A 20,676-nucleotide genomic window follows, 5' to 3' on the forward strand; every position below is an offset into this window, starting at 1 on the left:
TCTTCCATACAACCCTGGGCTGTGTGTGTCAGGGTAATGGTAAGCAAAAAATGATTATCCCAAAGTGGCAAGTTTTCCACCCCAATGGTCCAAGTATCTGCTTCATTATATTAATATATAATAAATTAGTAAATAAAACACATACAAAGAAATAAAATAAAGAACAATATTGAAAGAGTACTCACAGGACAATGAACTGAATTGACCTGGATAAGCTATGCCTGATTAGCTGAGTGAAATAATCTTGTCCCGGTCAAATTAATTCACAGTCATTGAGGGCAAGTGCTCCTAGTAAACAGTTCATATAGTTTAAATCATTTTTGCTTTTTTTATTCCCCCTGAACTATGTGAGAGAGAAGAAGGAGTTCTAGGAGTCTTTCTTTTTTTGTGTGTTTTGTTTACTTATTATATGTTCACATAACGGTAAAGGGGTCTTACTGATCCCGATCACATTATACTGGTACCAGTATGTGATAAACTTGCTGAGATAAAACAAGGAGTTACTTTCACTTTACTCAGGCTGTACCTCATTGCTCACAAAATATGGACTATAGAATTAGTACTTTTATGTTCCCCAGATCTCCATGGCACTAGGAATGGGACAATGTCATGTTACTTGAAGGTTAATTTTACCATGAGATTATAAATATGCCCTTATGCAGCTGTGTTTTACTGTGTAATGTTAATGCCATAGCCCTGCTGAAATAGTGTAATATTCACCCATGTGTCAGTTCATATATAAGAGTATTCAGTGTACTCTTCCATGAAGCACAAGTTCTGGTATTGTAGATGGATGGAACATCACCTTTTGGTCATGAATAGGTGATGCACAAAGCCTATCAGTAACATCAAGACCGATTAATGTAACTGCAAAGTGAAAATGGGACTAAGTGTACATTATTAATGCATGCACCATGTTGCATATGCTCAAGATGTTGATTCGTCTATTCCCCTGTGCAAGACAGGTGCACTGTGTTTCAACCATATTATCCCCCTTGGTTGGTCATACTCCAGAAAGCATATAAGGCCAAGTCTGAACAATCTGTGTGCAAGGGTGCTAATGACTTAAATATGTATGGATCAGAAAGAACATTCACTACCAGAATATTATGCAACTGCCATGTTCCCATCTAATGTGTACACGGCTATCCAGTGACATTCTGCACACAGACATTCCATATGCAACTGTCAGGTATTTCACTGCTATATTTCAAGAGCATGGACTATACACTTGGGTATTTGATTATACCAGGATATGTACTGTATAGGCACTTTGTACGAAAGGGACTCTTCAATACACAAGTGTAGTGCTATTCTTTTTGCATGGGGATTGGTTGTATTATTATATGTATGTACATTATGGTGTTTCTATGTGTGCCATTAATGTGATACTGTATGATCTTGTTTCCATGTTGGACAGATGACTATTAATGTGTTAATGTGTTTTTGTACATAATCTATTGCTCTATGCTCTGTATCTTGTTCTTGTGAAATAAATATATTGTTGTATCCTTTTTATTGTTTTTGCCTTTGTGAACTGTGAACCATAGGTGCTGAGAGTACAGTGTGACTCCCTTTTTTTTTTACAATTACTTTGGTACCCCCAGCACAGGGTTCACTGTGGGACCTATTATCTTTAGGAGGAGGGGGTTAATTTTTTTCTAGGCTAACCCATATAAGGTTCCTTCTCCATGTAGACCAGAATTGCTTTGGCTGGTATCATGACAGAGGGATCCCATGCTTAGGCGTTACCTGCAATAGTATGACTGGCTCAGACTCTAACCAGGAGCTGAATTCCACTTTACCAGCTCTAATCACCCACCTGTTATAATGAGAATGAGCCCCCAAGCTGTCTAGTGTTAAGGGTGGATATGAATTGCATGCTTATTTTTAGTATTATTATTTATTTATTTATTTTAAAACAATTAAAGAGGTGCAAAAGTCCTTATTATCTTTATAAACTGTTTCCCCAGTACATTCAAGTAACTTGACTATCTATTAGTGTAAGGTTTCATCACAGTCACACCCTGGAGGTTGCTACTGCTAGACACACATGATAAGTTTGCCTCACTTGATATGGACACCTTACTTCCTAGGCGATCTTTAAGGTCATTAATAAAAATTTTGTAGTAAAAGTTGTAGTAATCTCATTTTATGTCCAGGATGTTACACAACACAATTTTTAAACCTTTTGCAAAGTCCTTATATATCACATCAATTGCATTACAAAGATAGAATTTAAAACTGAACTCCTTATGAAAACAAATCATATTTGCTAGGTATGAGCAGTCTTTCTTAGAACCATGCTGACACCAGTGGCGATCGCCCCCTCCTCCCTACCAGGGGCTTGCTGCCGACAGCTGCACACTGTGCAGGTTCGTTCAGCAGTGACAGTGTGCTGCCTGGCTGCTCTGATTGTGTTTTAAACACAATCAGAGCAGCGGGATAGCACGCTGCCACTGCTGAACGGACCTGCACATACTGTGCAGCCGCCGGCAGCCTTAGACATCAGAAAGAGGACAGGGCCTAAATCGCCCCCCTAAAATCGCCCCGGGTAGGACAAATGTCTAGATCCATGGTAGAATATTGAATGTATTAGATGTATTCACGAAGATTATTTTAATTTTATTTTTGGGCATTCCGGAAAATAATCTTCAATAATTCTGCTTAGCCCATGCACATCCCTATATTTTGTTTAGACTGTACCGAATTTATGCAATGTATCCTGTATATATGTGGTTTAAACCACAACAGCTGGATTAATACCTACATGATTTAGTTACTATAGAGTAACGGAGCTTATGCAATATATATCGGTATGTGGTTAATTAATTTGTACATTATACAGCTACATCCCGTGAATCATAACTTTAGCGGAGATTGTATTTGTATGATTATATATCAGATACTAGTAAGATATCAGTTGCAGAAACAGCTGACTTGTGTTTTCATCTCTCCTCTTAATTGATGAGGATTGTAACTTTCTATATCTATTGTATCTATGAATAATTCATACGATAATGTAATGAATAATTGGAATCTTAATTTTTCTGTTAACATCAGTATCCTAACCGACACGGGGGGATTTATCTGATTCATAATGGGTTTTAACATTTTGTGTTCATTTGAAAGTTTTGAGTAAAATGCTAGGCATGTGGGCGGTCTTTAATGTTTATTACTGAAGTCCTGCACACGTTTATACCATATAAAATTATTTTCTAAAGATTTTTAATTTATTTAACATCTGGATAGCGTTACTGTTAGGATAAGATATATTATATACAATTGACATGCATTTGAGTACGTATTGTTCGCTTCACTATATAAAGCAACCACTTCCGGACTGAATCATCACCTTGAGAAAGACTTTTAAAGTTGAAATGCGTTGGTGATACCTGGACAGGGGAGCTCTAATTGCCTGATTTACCGGTTTGGTGATTATACCATCGAGATTCTAACCACTGAGGTCTTTGGTGCACATGAGATTTCTTTGAGCCTGAGTTTCATCCACCTTCTGGTACAGGCAACTATATCCCGGTTCCATGGGTTTTCATATGTTTTAATAAATTGTGTTCTTTACGTATTACACAAGCATGTCTTTCTTTTTGTATATATGATTTGCTATTCCGTGGAGAGGCGGAGACCGGAGAGTTTTCTAATACTATCAGCTGCTGCAGATTTGGATCTAAGATCAGTCTGACCCGTGATGATTGGCAGTGTATTTCTTGGAGAAAACGACAGCCTGTTATCTTGTCAAAGTAACCGCTACGTGAACATCTAACACTACTTGACTGTAAGTCTATTTCTGATAGATCGTTATTTGGGATATCGTACTTTGTACATGAAGAATACGTTTATTTCAAAAGTCAGTAGCTGTTAGAATTTTCAGCAAAGTGTTCATCATTTTCTCCGATTATTACTACTTTTTATTGTCGGCAACATTGCAAGATAAAACTTACAGTTGTTTATAGACGTAATTTTAACATCTGATAAGATTTCTTTGTATTGCAAGTTTTATATAGTTTTAAGTTTTGTGTTAATTGAAAACACGATAGCGCTGCAACAACTCCTCAATTATATTTTATCTATACAAATGTCTAGATCCGCCCCTGGCTGACACTTTGTTATAAAATTATTTTAGACAGGTTATTTTTTCATTGCTTATCTATGAAAACCTAAAATAATATACCCATGACTGAAGCAAGCTCACTAGGCTAGAATTTATTGGTTCTAATTTTGTTCCCTTCTTAAAGATTGGTATAACATCCACTTTCTGTCTTGTGACCTCTTTTATATGAAACCCCTTCTACTGCCTTCAAAACATCTTCTTCCCTAGCATAACTCTGTCCTCCCTAAGGTAATGAAACCCATTCTTACTGTAGGTGAGGTAAAAAATCATCCTAGTTCTACAAAAATGTAAAACCCATCAGTCTACACCAACTTCTAAGCTATCTTCACTAAAACCTTGTTGTCTTTGAGACAACAAGGCTTGCATTGGTTTAACACTTTAAATTTCCAGCCTAATTACCTGAAATTATTTTTCCAATCTATGTCCCATCAATCTATGCCTAAGTGGCTATTGATATATCTCATGATGACTGGGTTCTTCCCAGTAGTCCCAAAAATATATTGATTCAATTCACTGTATGCTGCTCCCAAGCACCCGGTAGATTGAAATTGGTTTAGAACTCATACATCTTGCAACAGATTACCCTATCTGTCTTCCTAATGATTTAATTCCATAACATCAGCACCTATTTGTGTGTTTTTTTTACAGTCCGGTTCTCACTTTTATGGAAGTGATAATTCCCCTTGTTGCTAGTGGATGTATCTTGCTGAATAAATGCTGCTCCTTAACAAACATTCCCAATATCAGCATATTTCACATATTTATTTGGGTGTCATATTAGGAGCAATCTCCCTGACATTCTTCTCCCGAACCCTTCTTCTAAATATGACCTAACTACTTATCTCATGATCCTCTCATGTCTCTACCCCCTTCAACACTGGAACCAATCAGTGTCTGCTAGGTAAGCAGAAAATTTCTCCTGATGTTGTCAGAGGACCTCATCTTTCTCAGTTGCTCATTTAGATCCAGAATCTGGGTTCCAGGTGAGCAACATTCCCACATCTTGGCCAGCAGCATTCACCATTAAATGGTTGCTTTAGACAGCACAAGAGGTACACCAGATAGTATCACCATCATTAGTTAACTAGGGCTTATAAATACAATAAAGTGATAATTACCAGATACTAGCGCTAAGATGTGTTATTTTAATTTCTGAAATGTGTGCAGTGTATAATAAAAAAGTATTAAATCATTTATGCTATATAGATGTTATTGCCCACAGTGTCAATACATACAAGTCATACAATACATACAGGTCATATAAAAGTTGCTTTTTTTAGAATACATGTCCAATAAAATCCTAAAATTAAAAACAAAGGCATGATGTTGTTCTTTTGCAAAATAATTTTATGGGGCAGATATTTTCTTCTACCCCTGAAGTGCTTGAACTCACTTCACATATGAAAACTAGGGACTTCATTAATATTCTGCCTAGGTGTAATCCTTGTCTCACTACTATCGTTTATTCCCCACATCAACTTTATATCTAAATCATGTTACATACATCTAAAGAACATTTCCAGTATGCGCACATATCTCACACAAGCAAAAACCTTAATTCATGCACTCATCATCTCCCCGGTCGACTATTGCAATTCCCTCCTTACTGGTCTTCTCAAAATCAGACTTGAACCTCTACAATCTATTTTGCATGCAGCAGCTAGATTGATTTTCCTTGCAAACCATTCTTCCTCTGCTGAGCCACTCTGTCAGTCTCTACATTGGTTGCCTGTTTTTTAACAAATCAAATATAAAATTTTTATACTAACATACAAGGCCGTCAACAAAATTGCACCGACATACATCTCCTCACTTGTCTCAAAATATCTCCCAACTCGACACCTCCGTTCTGCACTAGATCTGCGTCTCTCTTCTCATCACATCCTCCCATTCCTGGTTACAGGAATTTTTTGGGCTGCACCCTCTTTGTGGAATTCCCTCCCTTGCACAGTAAGACTTTCCTCTAGTCTTCAGACCTTCAAGTGTTCTCTGAAAACCCACCTGTTCAGACAAGCTTACTCTATAACCACCCTCTACATAACTACCACAAGACAACAACACTCTGACAAACATTGCTCTGTGACTGATCACACAGCACACTCAATACTTTTTAACCTTTGCATTCTAGCTGGTCCAATATGATATAGCATGTGCCCTTGTGTTTCAAACTCCCATTGTCCCATAGATTGTAAGCTTGCGAGCAGGGCCCTTTTACCTCTCTGTCTATATGTATTACCCAGTATTATATTATTAATATTTGTTCCCAATTGTAAATCGCTACAGAATTTGCTGGTGCTATATATATAAATGATGATGATGATATTTTCTATCAATGATCTTCTCCCCCTGAATTTTTTATGTGGAGTCATCACATTTTCTTTCTATAATCCACCTCTACTATGTTTCATTGCATTTTTTTTCTTTTCCTCAAAATGATCCTCTAATAACGAAAAAGGAAAACAAAGACACCAGTCCTAGTGCATTTCCCTTTGATTTATTTCCAATAAAGCAGAGTGAATGCATTTGCATGAAATATTTAAAATAGCTCATCCCCAGCACCAGGTGCAGCAAATGCCCATACAAGATCACAGTAGAATAAATACAAGAATAAATCTATACATTTTAACCCCCAGGAATGATGTCTGCCCATTCTCTGCTGTAATGGTCAATAACTTGTGTGTAGCATGTTCCTTCTCCCCACTGATCACTAGCTTGTGTGTAGCCTGTTCCTTCTCCCCACTGATCACTAGCTTGTGTGTAGCCTGTTCCTTCTCCCCACTGATCACTAGCTTGTGTGTAGCTTGTTCCTTCTCCCCACTGATCACCAGCTTGGGAGTAGCCTGTTCCTTCTCCCCACTGATCACTAGCTTGTGTGTAGCATGTTCCTTCTCCCTACTGATCACTAGCTTGTGTGTAGCCTGTTCCTTCTCCCCACTGATGACTAGCTTGTGTGTAGCCTGTTCCTTATCCCCACTGATCACTAGCTTGTGTGTAGCTTGGTCCTTCTCCCCACTGATCACTAGCTTGTGTGTAGCTTGTTCCTTCTCCCCACTGATCACTAGCTTGTGTGCAGCTTGTTTCTTCTCCCCACTGATCACTAGCTTATGTATAACTTGCTACTTCTCCTTACTGAACACTAGCTTGGGTGTAGCTTGTTCCTTCTTCCCACTGATCACTAGCTTGTGTGTAGCTTGTTCCTTCTCCCCACTGATCACTAGCTTGGGAGTAGCCTGTTCCTTCTCCCCACTGATCTCTAGCTTGTGTGCAGCTTGTTTCTTCTCCCCACTGATCACTAGCTTGTGTATAACTTGCTCCTACTCCTTACTGAACACTAGCTTGGGTGTAGCTTGTTCCTTCTTCCCACTGATCACTAGCTTGTGTGTAGCTTGTTCCTTCTCCCCACTGATCACTAGCTTGGGAGTAGCCTGTTCCTTCTCCCCACTGATCACTAGCTTGTGTGTAGCTTGTTCCTTCTCCCCACTGATCACTAGCTTGTGTGTAGCTTGTTCCTTCTCCCCACTGATCACTAGCTTGGGAGTAGCCTGTTCCTTCTCCCCACTGATCACTAGCTTGTGTGTAGCTTGTTCCTTCTCCCCACTGATCACTAGCTTGGGTGTAGCTTGTTCCTTCTCCCCACTGATCACTAGATTGGGTGTAGCTTGTTCCTTCTCCCCACTGATCACTAGCTTGGGTGTAGCTTGTTCCTTCTCCCCACTGATCACTAGCTTGTGTCTAACTATATAAGGAAATATAGGAGTAATCAGCGCCACTAAGTGTGTTCACATACCTCTACAAATCAGTAAAGTGTTATAAACCCCAATTTGATGAATTACCTTGCACAAAATCAATTAGTAAAATAAACAAAACATATATAGTGAATAAAATTTATACTTAAATTCAAATGATGAGTAGATCCATATGTCACAATTTTTTTAACCTTTCCTCCGTGTTAATTTCAAAATGGTGTATTACATATGAAAAAATAAAAATATAAGATAGTGTAAAATCGTTAGGACCAAATTATTTTACATAAATTGGATAAAGTTTTAAAAAAAATTGTTGAACGTGATTCAATCCAAATGATCTGTTCCTCCACAATATCTCTCCTATGTGGTGCTACTTACAGGACAATCAATATACAATCGCCTTCAGTGCTCAAAAAATCTCAATGTGAATGTGATGTCTGGTCCATCAACACTCAAATCTTTAAGTGAAAACACTTACAAGAGTAAGATTGAGAAAAGCATGGTATCAGATTTCTTTAGATCTTTACTCTTCCCTCTATGGTAGTGCTGAGAGTTTCTTCCAAGTATAATCCCTCAGTGTGGATATAGAAAAACATTAAAAACGGATCTAGCGTGATACCATTTATAACTAAAATACAATTTTATTGCACATAAACGCATACATAACACACATGTTTAAAAAAATACATATAAAATATATATTAAAATAAAAAATGCTGGAACATGGTGGAGTGAGGATCCCTACCGGATGGAGATAGATATGAGCATGTTGTTATAAATTTCCGGTATCTGCACAGTCTCTACTCCTCTGGTGTTTCAGATGGTATGTGTGGGGTACTGTTAGTTCCAGACTTTACAGCCCTTTTCATACCAACGCATTTCGACCTCTTGAGAAAGGTCTTTTTCAAGGATAGGGCTGATACAAACTGTCTCCCTTTTATACAGGTAGTCTACATGTCTCGTAACTAATAACAGGAATGGAAACATTGGAGGAGATGATACACTTTTGCACTCTTTCAAGCTTGTCAGTTTCTCAACCTCACTCGGAACTGAAATTCCCTACCGTAAATCTGGCAGGAGGAATAGCAGCAACTGAGTAGTGCGGTCTACCACTTTTCATATAATTATTTTAGCTTGTTTGCAGCTTGTTTCTTCTCCCCACTGATCACTAGCTTGTTTGCAGCTTGTTCCTTCTCCCCACTGATCACTAGCTTGTGTATAGCCTGTTCCTTCTCCCCACTGATCACTAGCTTGTGTATAGCCTGTTCCTTCTCCCCACTGACCACTAGCTTGTGTATAGCCTTTTCCTTCTCCCCATTGATCAAGCTAATGATCTTTTGCATATAGTAGTATTAGCATACTAATAGACTACTTCTAACCAGAAAAAAAGTGTGATGCTGGTAATTTTGGTAATAACATTAACGTGCTACAGTCACATAGCTATTTAGGTTGAAAATTCACAAATCATTTATGTTTAACAAATTACAAATAATAACTTCAATGGAAGGCAACCCCCCCCTTCCCCCAACAAAATAGCTGCCATTTTAACTTCACAAAGGTGAAAAAAGTTATTTACTAACAAAACTACTAATTGTATTATTTCCCTAAACTAAGCATTACACTTTTGCAGCTTTTTTTCATTTTTAAATCTAAATCTATTTAAGTCTTAACAATGAATCTGCCATAACCATACTCCTTCGTAGTGAATTACACAACTGGCTTATACTTACAGTGAGAAATGTCTTATACTGGTAGTCAAACCATCTTTTATCCACAATTTCTGCATTCCAGAGTTGAATAAATATGTGGTTTCTCACATTGTTCTAAATTGCTCAGCCGCTTTATATAAATTTCAGCAATCAATATAAGTTATTTATCAGTCTATTAGATACACTGGCTGGTTGGCTTATGAATATGCATTCAAGCTGTTCTTTCACTGTTCAAGGTTTCTTTTTTTTCTGCCTACCCTTTACCTAAACATTTTTAAGTTATATTTTAGATTTTTATTTGTTATTACAGCTATTCCAGTTATTACAGTTATTACAAACCTCAGATTCCAAAGACTTTCATTTACCAACTATACATGTTATCGAAAAGACACCTAGGGGTATATTTACTAAACTGCGGGTTTGAAAAAGTAGGGATGTTGCCTATAGCAACCAATAAGATTTTAGCTTTCATTTATTTAGTACTTTCTACAAAATGACAGCTGGAATCTTATTGGTTACTTTAGGCAACAAACCCGCAGCTTAGTAAATCTAGCTCCATGAGTATATTTATTTCCAAATGAGATTACTATAGTAAGCTCAGCCCAACCTATAGGCGAGTAAATAGTCATTCATTGCTTACTTTTGCTTTTAGCCTCACTTACACCTTAGGAACTATTAAAACACTTTTACATACACCCTTGCTTTTGCCATGTAAATTTGACCCTGCATATATATTACTGCACCATTCACACATTGGTGCTATATAAAATCAACGATGAGAACCAATACTACTTTAAAGGATAAAATGATCCTTCAGTTATTCACACATAATAAAATACAATGCGGAAACCTCTACAGAAGTTAATATCGAGTGTGCATGAGAAATCTCTTTTATCACTTCTGGTAAAATGTATTACCCAATATTATCAGCATTCCTTGCTTTTACAGGTCTGAAATGACCAAACTTATACAGCCAGATGCAATCCTGGATGCTTTAATATCTGACACTTGTGAAAATAAGACTATCTTTGAGATGCAGCAAACAATACTTTAGATTTTGTATGCTGTTACTTTTATCTCAGTAGATTGAAAATTCAGATACATGTATATTCTCACTGTGCTACAAAGATCAGAACAATTCATATATATGGAAATTTAACACTTCAAAAACATTGATACAAATAAAAGTATGCTGTTTATTGAAGCACAAATAAAGTAGGACGATGTATGAGTGAGTATATTTACAGTTCTCACATTCCACATAGTCATGTAATGTGAGAAACCTTTTGTCATCTGGTGTACCTTTCACTTGCATTTATGGATAACGTATGGGGAGGTATAGTCCAAAACAATTGAAAAATTATATTACAGCAGAGAAATTACTTTGAAATATCAATTGTTGTCAAACCATTATTTCTTATTTTAAAGAACTTCCTCGTGACTCAAAAAGACAATGTGGCACTAATATTCAAAAATGATCTAAGTCCTCTGTGCCTGTAATAGCAGTAAAAAGTACAAATGAAGCATAATCTGCTCCACCAGAATAGATTGTTCTTCCACAAGAAATTGCATCGGCAGACACTGTACATTAGATGGGATTTAAGAAAGGATTAGACATTTTCCCAACAAAACATAAGATATGGGGCTACTCCCATTAATAAACATAAATGATAAAGTCTTGATTAAGGGAGAAGGCCACTATAAAACCATAACATAATTTTCTCCGCTCTTAAAAGTAAATGTAATATGCTTTTTTGGATTATTTTTCTTTCTTCTGATTTAATTTACAAGACATTATGAGGATAAAATGTTCAATATCATTAATTTGGCGAAAAATGAGATGTAAGCATATCAGGCCCAGAGCATAAAATATTGCAATACCATCCAAAAATAAAATAAAATCTTTGTTATATAATTTTATGTATTAATTTGCCTATTTTTACACCATGCACATTTATGTGGACATGACTCGATTTTTGATGTTGGTCTTTTTCATTGTAAATGTTATCTGTGCAGCTGTCTTGTGTGAAAGTTTGTATTTTTCGTGGTCTGTGGCAACAATTACAGCATATTGACATAAATAAGTATATTAACCTGAAAATAAGTCATGCCTAGTAACATATTTGGACTACACTTTAATTAAATTGTCTACATTTTCACCTAATATACTGTTCATATAAGGCTCATTTGTATCTTAAATTACTGCCCATAAGAGTCTATGGATCCTACTTTTATTTTAGGGTGTCGTTATAATTTACAGTATTCATTTTTTCACAAACAATATCCCACCACAGGATAAAGGTTCGGCGCTAATAGGGAAAGACAAATAATAAAATATAATATAAAAATATAATATAAATTAAATTAATAAATCTCAGTTGGATAAAATATAAATAATGAATTAATCAAATGCTGTACAATATTGAACAACGATCCTCATTATAAACCTGGCTTTTTGCAACTCCCCTGCTGCTCATTAAAGGGTCTATTGGAACCCTAATGTACTGAAAATATTAGAAAATAATGGCGCTGGGAGAGTGAAAACTACCAAGTATACAGTATAAATGTCTCTGGTTTTTGCTTGTAGTTTCTGTATTCCAATGCACATTAACAATAGTTTTACAATGTAACAGTACTATTGTTATTACCATTTTATATGTCTCTATAATGTGCTGAATTAAACTTATTCTACCAGCTGGTTCATCAGTATGTGTACACTGGATTTCACCTGAAGGGTTAATTACTACTGGGATACGCCCATCTACCTAACGTTTATAAACATGTATGAGGAGATGGTATGATAGCTTTGAGAAAGTCTCATTCAGGACACGAAACGCATCAGGGGGAACTCTATAATGTGGCACTAGTGTCCGGATCATTATTGAGGGTGAAGCTAGGAACGCCGAAAGTAGGAACCTTTCCTTTCACAACAATTTCTGACCCGACGGATTTAGCAGGTGCACCTGCGTGACTGCATGGCCAGAGCAGAGTTTCCACGGAGGAGAATAGTGAGTACTGTTTTATCTATCCAGCGGAGTATTTCGTAACACTCAAACCCAGTGGACCTGTCCATTCTTCCCCTCGAGGGATACCAGGACATTCTACATACCTGGTAAGGAGCCATATTATTTACTTTCTTCTGCCGGAGGAACTTTTTAACATTTTAAGCTACCGGGCGGGGAAGCTTCACCCTATATCTGCCATCTGCCTATTGAAAACTGTGTTAACTTAACCCTTCAGGAGCATTGTCTCTCCTCCCCGTGACTGGGACGTGGATCTGCATTTCGTTACTCTGGATCCAAATCCAAACAAGGGGTAATACATACAGATGCGGACATTACCCCTTGTTTGGATTTGTGTAATTTACTGTAGGAACCTTTAGTTCCAATAAACCTGTGTCTTTCACTTAATTGTGTATTCTATAGAAAATATTTGTATACAGAAGTAGAGGATTTATTCCCAGCGCTGGACATTCTGGTGTATCTTTTTGTTTATGACACGGTCTGATGAACCGTGCTCCAAGCTGCAGGGTTACCCAGAAAATATTTCTATATTGAGGGTTCATCTTCTGACTACAAGCGCCGAGGTGTTCCATAGGGAACTGTTTGTGTATATATTATTAAAGTAATTCTATTGTTTTCAAATAAGCATTGCATAGGCGATTGTATTGAGTTTCTAACGCACAAAGTGATTTATTTTAGCAGATGTAAATAGTCAACAATTCAATACATTATTATATTATGATACAGTACAGTACAGCCAATACCAAAAGTTACATACATACCGCGCTCTTATCGCATGCGCTCGCTGTGCTAACCACGGGCACCCCTGGACAGTGATCACCTTTGAATACTGTGATCAGTGAAGACTGAGGCCAGTGGGGGTGCAGCTATGATTATATATGCAGTCAGTGTTATAGAGTGAACAATAGAGATGACGTAGCTTGCTTCTATAGGTCCAGACAAGGGTGGTTCCAGGGTAAACAGGTCATAGGCTGATTCAATCTAAGGAATCCAAAGGTGGGGGTCGTCTCTCCAGGGGATGTGCTCCAGTTACAATGAATTCATTAGCATTTCACATTCTGATATCACTCTGGCTATTTATATCCTAACATCAATAACTAGAGTATGCAATATGCGATCTCTTCGGCGTTGGAACCGGACAGCTGCTGATGAATAGGGGATTAGTATGATATCAGACATGAAACATTTCCCATAACCTGAACCTTAGATAACACTAAAGTGTACATATAATCATAATATATAAACTAATAATAAACCAAATACTGTCTGCTCATAAATTACTGTGTAATGGATCCAATATGAATATGAATTACATAAATAACTAAATGTTGTCATGCGAGTGTGTGCGTGCGTATTTTACCGTGCGATCACCGTATTCCACGTGTAGCGTGGCATACTGAGTGCAATCGGCCAATAAAACAATATTAACCAATATACTTTCGTTCATCCAATTATACGACTTCGACAATATATATTTACATATATATATATATATATATATATATACATATATATATATATATATATATATATATATATATACATACACACATATATATATATATATACATATACATACATACACACACCATATATGTATATATACATATATGGTGTGTGTATGTATATATATATACATAGTGGTGGCACAAACAATATAAACAAGTGGTTAAAGTCTACTTACCCATATGTTGAATGCTGCAGCCTCTCTGCTTCTTCTCCCTTCAGCGGCGTATTTAAAAGATGACTGGCCAGTCATCTGCAGCAGTGGGGACTGCGGAGAGGACTGCGGGCACCCTGGATGACGTCAACGGGCCTCCAGGAAAGCTCCGCCCACTACTAAAAGGGGGTGTGGCCATAAGGTAGCAGGGCCTACCGGTGGTTTTACCGGTAGCCCGCTGGGCCAGTCCGACACTGCATATACGCATGTATGAATCCTGGACTGTGTTCTGCCTCTTAAAGTAACGTTTAGGCAGAGCATATTTTTACCCAGATTAAAAATTAAATGTATCTTGAGATCCGCTTAGATTTGAATGCAGTCGGAAATATGCCTAAGTTCCATGCTGGTTTTGTAAGCGCAAGTTATGTGCAGGTTGCGTCCGAACATGAAACAGGCCCGATATATAAACACTATACACAATATACAAAGATAATGATGGAAGAATACTAAAAAAAATATATTCTAATGCCCTACATGTAAAAATAGATAAATAAGTGAACTCATAATATAAATTGCCCAAATTCCTATGAACAGTAGTACAATAGAGAAAGCTGTTTTTTTATAATAGTCCGATAATAGTCTGATAATTATCCCAATGAAAATCTATGTGTCCAGTTCCAGTGGTGTTGCTGATGGGAGTCATTTAAGTTGGTTTCCTTTTTTATGGTCAGCTAAACACAACTTTAACCATAAAAGTTTTGTTCTTAAATTCATAAACCATTGTATCCTTATGACATCATTGTTGTATCACTGGAAAATGCCTTCTACAGTGGTCAATATTATGACAGGAGAGAGAAAATCAATCTCTCAAACAATGTGCATTTCAGGAAACCAAGATCACAGGGATCTAATATTAACTGGCACTGAATTTAGAAAGGGGCTGCATAGATGAATCTACAAATGTTTATAACATTGTTAAAAAAGAGATATCAAGTTCAACAATTGTAACTCAACAAAGTGCATATTATGACTTCTAAGCAGCTAGTTTTCATATTGACTGTATAAAGGCTTCAATAACTCAAGCAGAAGGGGAAGGAATAGGTTTAAAAAGAGATTAGACTAGGTCACCGTTAAACATGGTTTAATACTGAGTTTAAAATGATGACCAGTCATAAAGGGCACTGAGGCTGTTTGTTATTAAATTAATCTAAGTATAGGTGCAAGATCAAATGGAGAATGGTTTTGAAGACTAAAGAAGAAACACATATGAAACGATAAATGACAGTGTCAAAATGAAGGTTGAGTCTTACAGTGGTCTTTGTCCTTTATCCTGCTTTGCAGTCTGAAAAACATGAAAGTGTCCAAGTAAAATAAGATGAGTGGCAATTAGACAAAAATAGCGGAGAGTCATATGGCATAATTGAAAAAAATGAATTAGCAATCTCCTACAGCTTGGGCTATTTGTGAGTTTGGGATACTGGACTGATAGTTCTATTTTATGCATATGAATTCAGAGATTTTATTTATGTTTAAAGCAAATATTTTAAGGGTGTAGAAAGTTATTTATATTGTGTCTTACGAAGGGAAACTATTTTAGTCATATATTAAATTACTGTACAACAGAATAATATGAAGGGCTCAATTGCAGCACCATAACTCTTGCACTGTAAAATGTGTTCTACAATCAAGGTAATGCAGCACACGCATACTTACATATGTAATCTCTGCATCCTATATGTCCCCTATTACAGTTTATAGTTTACTCACTGCTCCTGAAGTCTAACATCACCACCATTCCAAACCTACCTCTCAATGTAGCCATCTCGTCTGGATTTTCCCCTTCTGTTCTTTCCCTCCCCTGGACCCCTTCATCCCTCCTCTCCCCCCCTATCATTTCTTTCCAACATGTTTCTCATTCTCCCTTCTGCTCTTCCCCTTTCTTTCCTCTCTGATCCTCCAATTTCTGCCCTCGGCTCTTTCTCTCACCTTACTTTTTTCTCCTACTCCACTGTTCTGCTTCTCACCTCACCTTCCCATCCTGTTTCTCACTTTCTCTTCTCCTCCCATCCTGCTCCTCCCCGCTATCTCTTCCACATGTGCAAGCTCCCTTCCAACCCTCAGTACTCATGCGGCTGGTGTTGGCTCCTCAGTGTGCAGAGACCATGCAGGAGAAAAATAGAGGAGTCTGTCACAATCAGCATTCATCAACAGACCAGCCTAGTGGGTGCGATTTTAATGTAAGGTAATGTGAAGTGGAAATATTAAAGTAATGTACGAGTATTAATGTACTATGTGGGGGTGAGTATTAATGTAATAAAAAGGGGTTATTAATGTGTTGTGTGGGCTGGTGGTTTCTTTTAAAATAATTTGGGGAAATTCTTGCAATATAGTGTCTGGTGGGGACTAATCATGTAATGTAGCAATTGGTGGAGGCTATTAGTTTAATTTAAGGTCTATTTTTTATTAAATGTAGGGATCATAGAATAAGGTTGGGTTGCTGGTGGCTATTAAAATATTTTAGGAGCTAATAATTTAAAGATAGGGTTAGTTTAAGCCTATTTATTAAAAGTGAATGCTATTCATTTATTACAAATAATGATATTAATCACTGTCGGCGCTCCATACACAATAAATGCTGCCAAACTCTTAGAAATTAGTGTACACAAACCTAATAAAAGAACTAATACAAAAAAGAAAGAGAATATCTAAGAATGTGAGCGCTAAAATGTGTCCAAAGATCTACTAGAAATAGACAAAAAATAAAATAAAAATATTTATATTGTCAAATGTAAGATAATGAAGAGAAATCTTATATTTTCCTTGTTGAAGACATCAGTAAACCGCATCATATATGGAAAAAATCAAAAAGTGTAAATATAGTGTAGTATGTCATACAAAATGCTATAAAAACACGTATATAAATAATTAGAATCAAGATCCACATATCTAGAACCCTCTTAATAATGTGCCTGTACCAAACTTCTATTAAGTGATGGCAATATCAATTATTGTCTCTGTCGATTTCACATCAATAGTGACATGCACCTCACCGACACCTCCGTGCTATTATAAAGTTGGATTCCTACCAGATGGTTATGTATCATAGGCATTCAAAGGTATCTTTTTTCTCTCATTCCTCCAATTTAACCAGTATGACGACCATGGAGGCAGAGAAGATAAAAAAGACTAGTGTGATATTGTTACGACTTCCAGTTTAATAAAAACAAAAAGATTCAACCAATGAAATCATAAAACGCAAATTCAAACATAAATAACATAAAAAACAAGGGTATATGAGGATGCTCCTACCAGAAAAACAAGCTACATGAGCATGTCATGAATCTAGTAGATGGAAAAAGCCTCCTGGGATAGTCATTCCACTACATGTCCATCAGCTTCAAATCAAAGTTGTTGAAAAAAGTAGGGTAGCACCCAAACCCTTTGTTAATCAATTTTATCCTCCGACATTTTTTAACCGCTAGTACGGTCTTAATCAAGGAGAGTAATTTATTGTTAAGGCTGACTGTAGTACATGGCATGCCATCTAACATACAAGACTTGTGTGGGGTGGAGTGTAGTTCCATGACATACTACAGTCCAGGGCTCAAGATCATAATCCACCACTGCCTGTCACTTACTGAATCTCAGACAGTAAAGTACCATTAACCACGTTCCAGTGATATCATAAAATGAGTGCCACGTCATTACATCAACAAAGAATTTCACCAGGGGTGGAGCTAACCACAGTGAAAGCATAGCAATTGTATTGTGAACCGCTCATAGCGTAAAAACGTAATCTGCACTTATTAAAATATCATTAAAAACACTCACATTGAGCAGCGGTGTCTGTTCCCATAAAGGTATCTTTATAAATCAACCCTCAAAGTCCCGCAGGAAAGTGCGATTAGACGAATCTCTGTGTATTGAGTAACTCCAGCCGTCCTCAGTCACCGGAGTGCCGGAAAGAACCCTGTGACGTCCGGGGGGCGTGGTTACTCCGTGGATGTTTTCAATTGGCCCAACGCGTTTCGTAACAGATTGTGACTTCATCAGGGGTGTGTCTAAGGTCAGAGTTTCCTCCTTTAAATACTGACAGTCTTCCAATGGAGATGCCGTTCAGTGATTCCAAACAATTTCGGTAATGTCCGCTATGCCGACTTCTAGTATTGTGATCAGTGAAAAAGCAGACTTATCAGGACTAACAATATAGTATGCAAAGCTGACTATCAGGACTAACAATATAGTATGCAAAGCTGACAGTATAGCCTGCGCTTGGAGAGCTCAGCAATGACAAAAAGGAAGGGACATAGACAAAGACAACACTTACCAGAGGTGTACGTCAAAATATGTAGCTGTCTGTCTGTCTGCACTGGCTTTGTGTCTGTCCTTTGCATTGGTCTGTCTTTCTGTACTTGTTAGTTTGCTGTCTGTAATTTAGAATTGCCTACTTTTTGGACCTCTTCTGTAAGTGTAGAGGACATGATGTCATCATCATGGCACTGCCTCATACTGTGCAGCAACATGATTTTTGTTTCAAGGTGTGACGCCTAATCTGCCAGTAGGCAAGTATGTTGTAATTCTGTCATATTTACCAGTCTGTTCAATCGCTGTGTTTAGCAACAGTATGTGGGCCTGATTCACTAAGGAAATTAAAGCAAAAATAATGAGTAGCGTTGGACCTTGACAAAAACCATGCTGCAAATAGTTTTGCCAAGGTTCAAAGTTACTCATTTTCTTGCTTTACTCCCCTTGTGTCTTTTCTTCTACTTATGTTTATATGTGTGTCTGTCTGGTTGACTATCCTATTATACAACACACTTACATAGTGATAAAGCAACACCTTCACGTTACTTATAAAAAGCAGGCTTATGCACTTTGTAGCTCTTCAGTATGTTTTTGCATGATAATGCAAATAATTATCAAGTCTGGAAGTCTGGGCTAGAGCCGTCACTTGACCTTACCAAAGAGTTACCCACCAGGGAGTGGAATGCTCAGGTGGTTCCCATTATCACTTGCAGTTCATGTATATCACAGGTAAGGAATACCAGTGTCACAGCATTTCAGTGTGGAGCAGTTGTAACAAGCTGACTATACGCACCCCATTCAGGGAGTAGCAATGTCATATCTTAACAGGGAATTAAAATATCTAACTATGGCTCTGCTCAATAATTTTCAGGGCATATATAATCATGGTTATACATGTCTAGTTAGATTTGAGTGAGAATGACAGATAGTGATGAACCACTGCAATTACAGAGAAAAAGATTACCTTCTTATGCCATAGTACAACATGGATCCCAACCAATTCCCATGTGCATACCTCCACTCCTCAACTGAGAATGAGCTTGAGATCCCTGCTGCTTAATCTCAGCTGAGCGGTTAGGCATTCTGCAGTTTCCCTGTCATTCGGCTGCCATAAACTGCAAGGAGAGGAGCAGAGTTCAGTGCTTCACTACAAAGAGGGGTACTAAAAGAGAAACAAGAGTAATATTGACAGAAGGGGCACAGAGTGGAGGAGTAGAAAGGGCGAGAAAGGTAGTTCAATGGGAAGGGAGCAATAAAGCCTAAAAAGGCATAGAGTGAAGCAATTTTAGAAGAGAGTAAAAGCAGACAAAAAGGAGTAAACAAGAGAAAGGAGATCTGAGCGGTGATAAACCAAAATTAACAGAAATGGATATCGTTGGCAAAAAGAAACACACAGAACACAGCCAGCCTCTGCTAGATGTAAACCCCTATACCTGGGAGGTGAAAAACTCCCTGAGACCGTTACCACTTCAAGTTGTAACATCTTCACACTCTGTGCTACGCTTGCAGCAGCCGCCTCGTACTTCCTTAATTGGATTGGATCAGTCAGCTACGGCTTTACTCCAGGCTCCATGGAGCTACACGTTATGAGGAGAATATACGCACAGCCATACACACGGGACTGAGATTTGGACCAGGTCTGTAGTGTGTTCCCTGCCTCGGCAGCTAAGAGACATGTTCTCGCTTCACAGAGTGTGCATTTAACTTGTGGTATTCACCGCAGTATTATCTCCAGGATTCACTGGCCAGAATCTTAGAAGTGGTGCTTCTTGCACTATCGGTGCTAACCACCTTTGCATCAGTAGTGTGGCCACACTCATACCATTAATCTGGCTCCACTTCATGTTTTGTGACTGGGTTATCGAACAGTACTAGCTCTCCATTGTGGGACACCTTATTTGCCATCTATTAGAGAGCAATTGTAACAAATCTTTATCATCTCTAGTATATGGTGTACCATTCAAATTATTTCAATCTGATGTTCTGTCCTCCATCCACTGGCCAGTGTTGATTTTATACAGCATATTTTATGGTTTATTTTTATCATTATTTTCATTTTCATTAAAGTGTTTTTATATACCTCACGGATGGATTTGCATTTTTC

This window comes from Mixophyes fleayi, chromosome 2, assembly GCF_038048845.1.
Source record: "Mixophyes fleayi isolate aMixFle1 chromosome 2, aMixFle1.hap1, whole genome shotgun sequence".
In the NCBI taxonomy this organism is placed as follows: Eukaryota; Metazoa; Chordata; class Amphibia; order Anura; family Limnodynastidae; genus Mixophyes; species Mixophyes fleayi.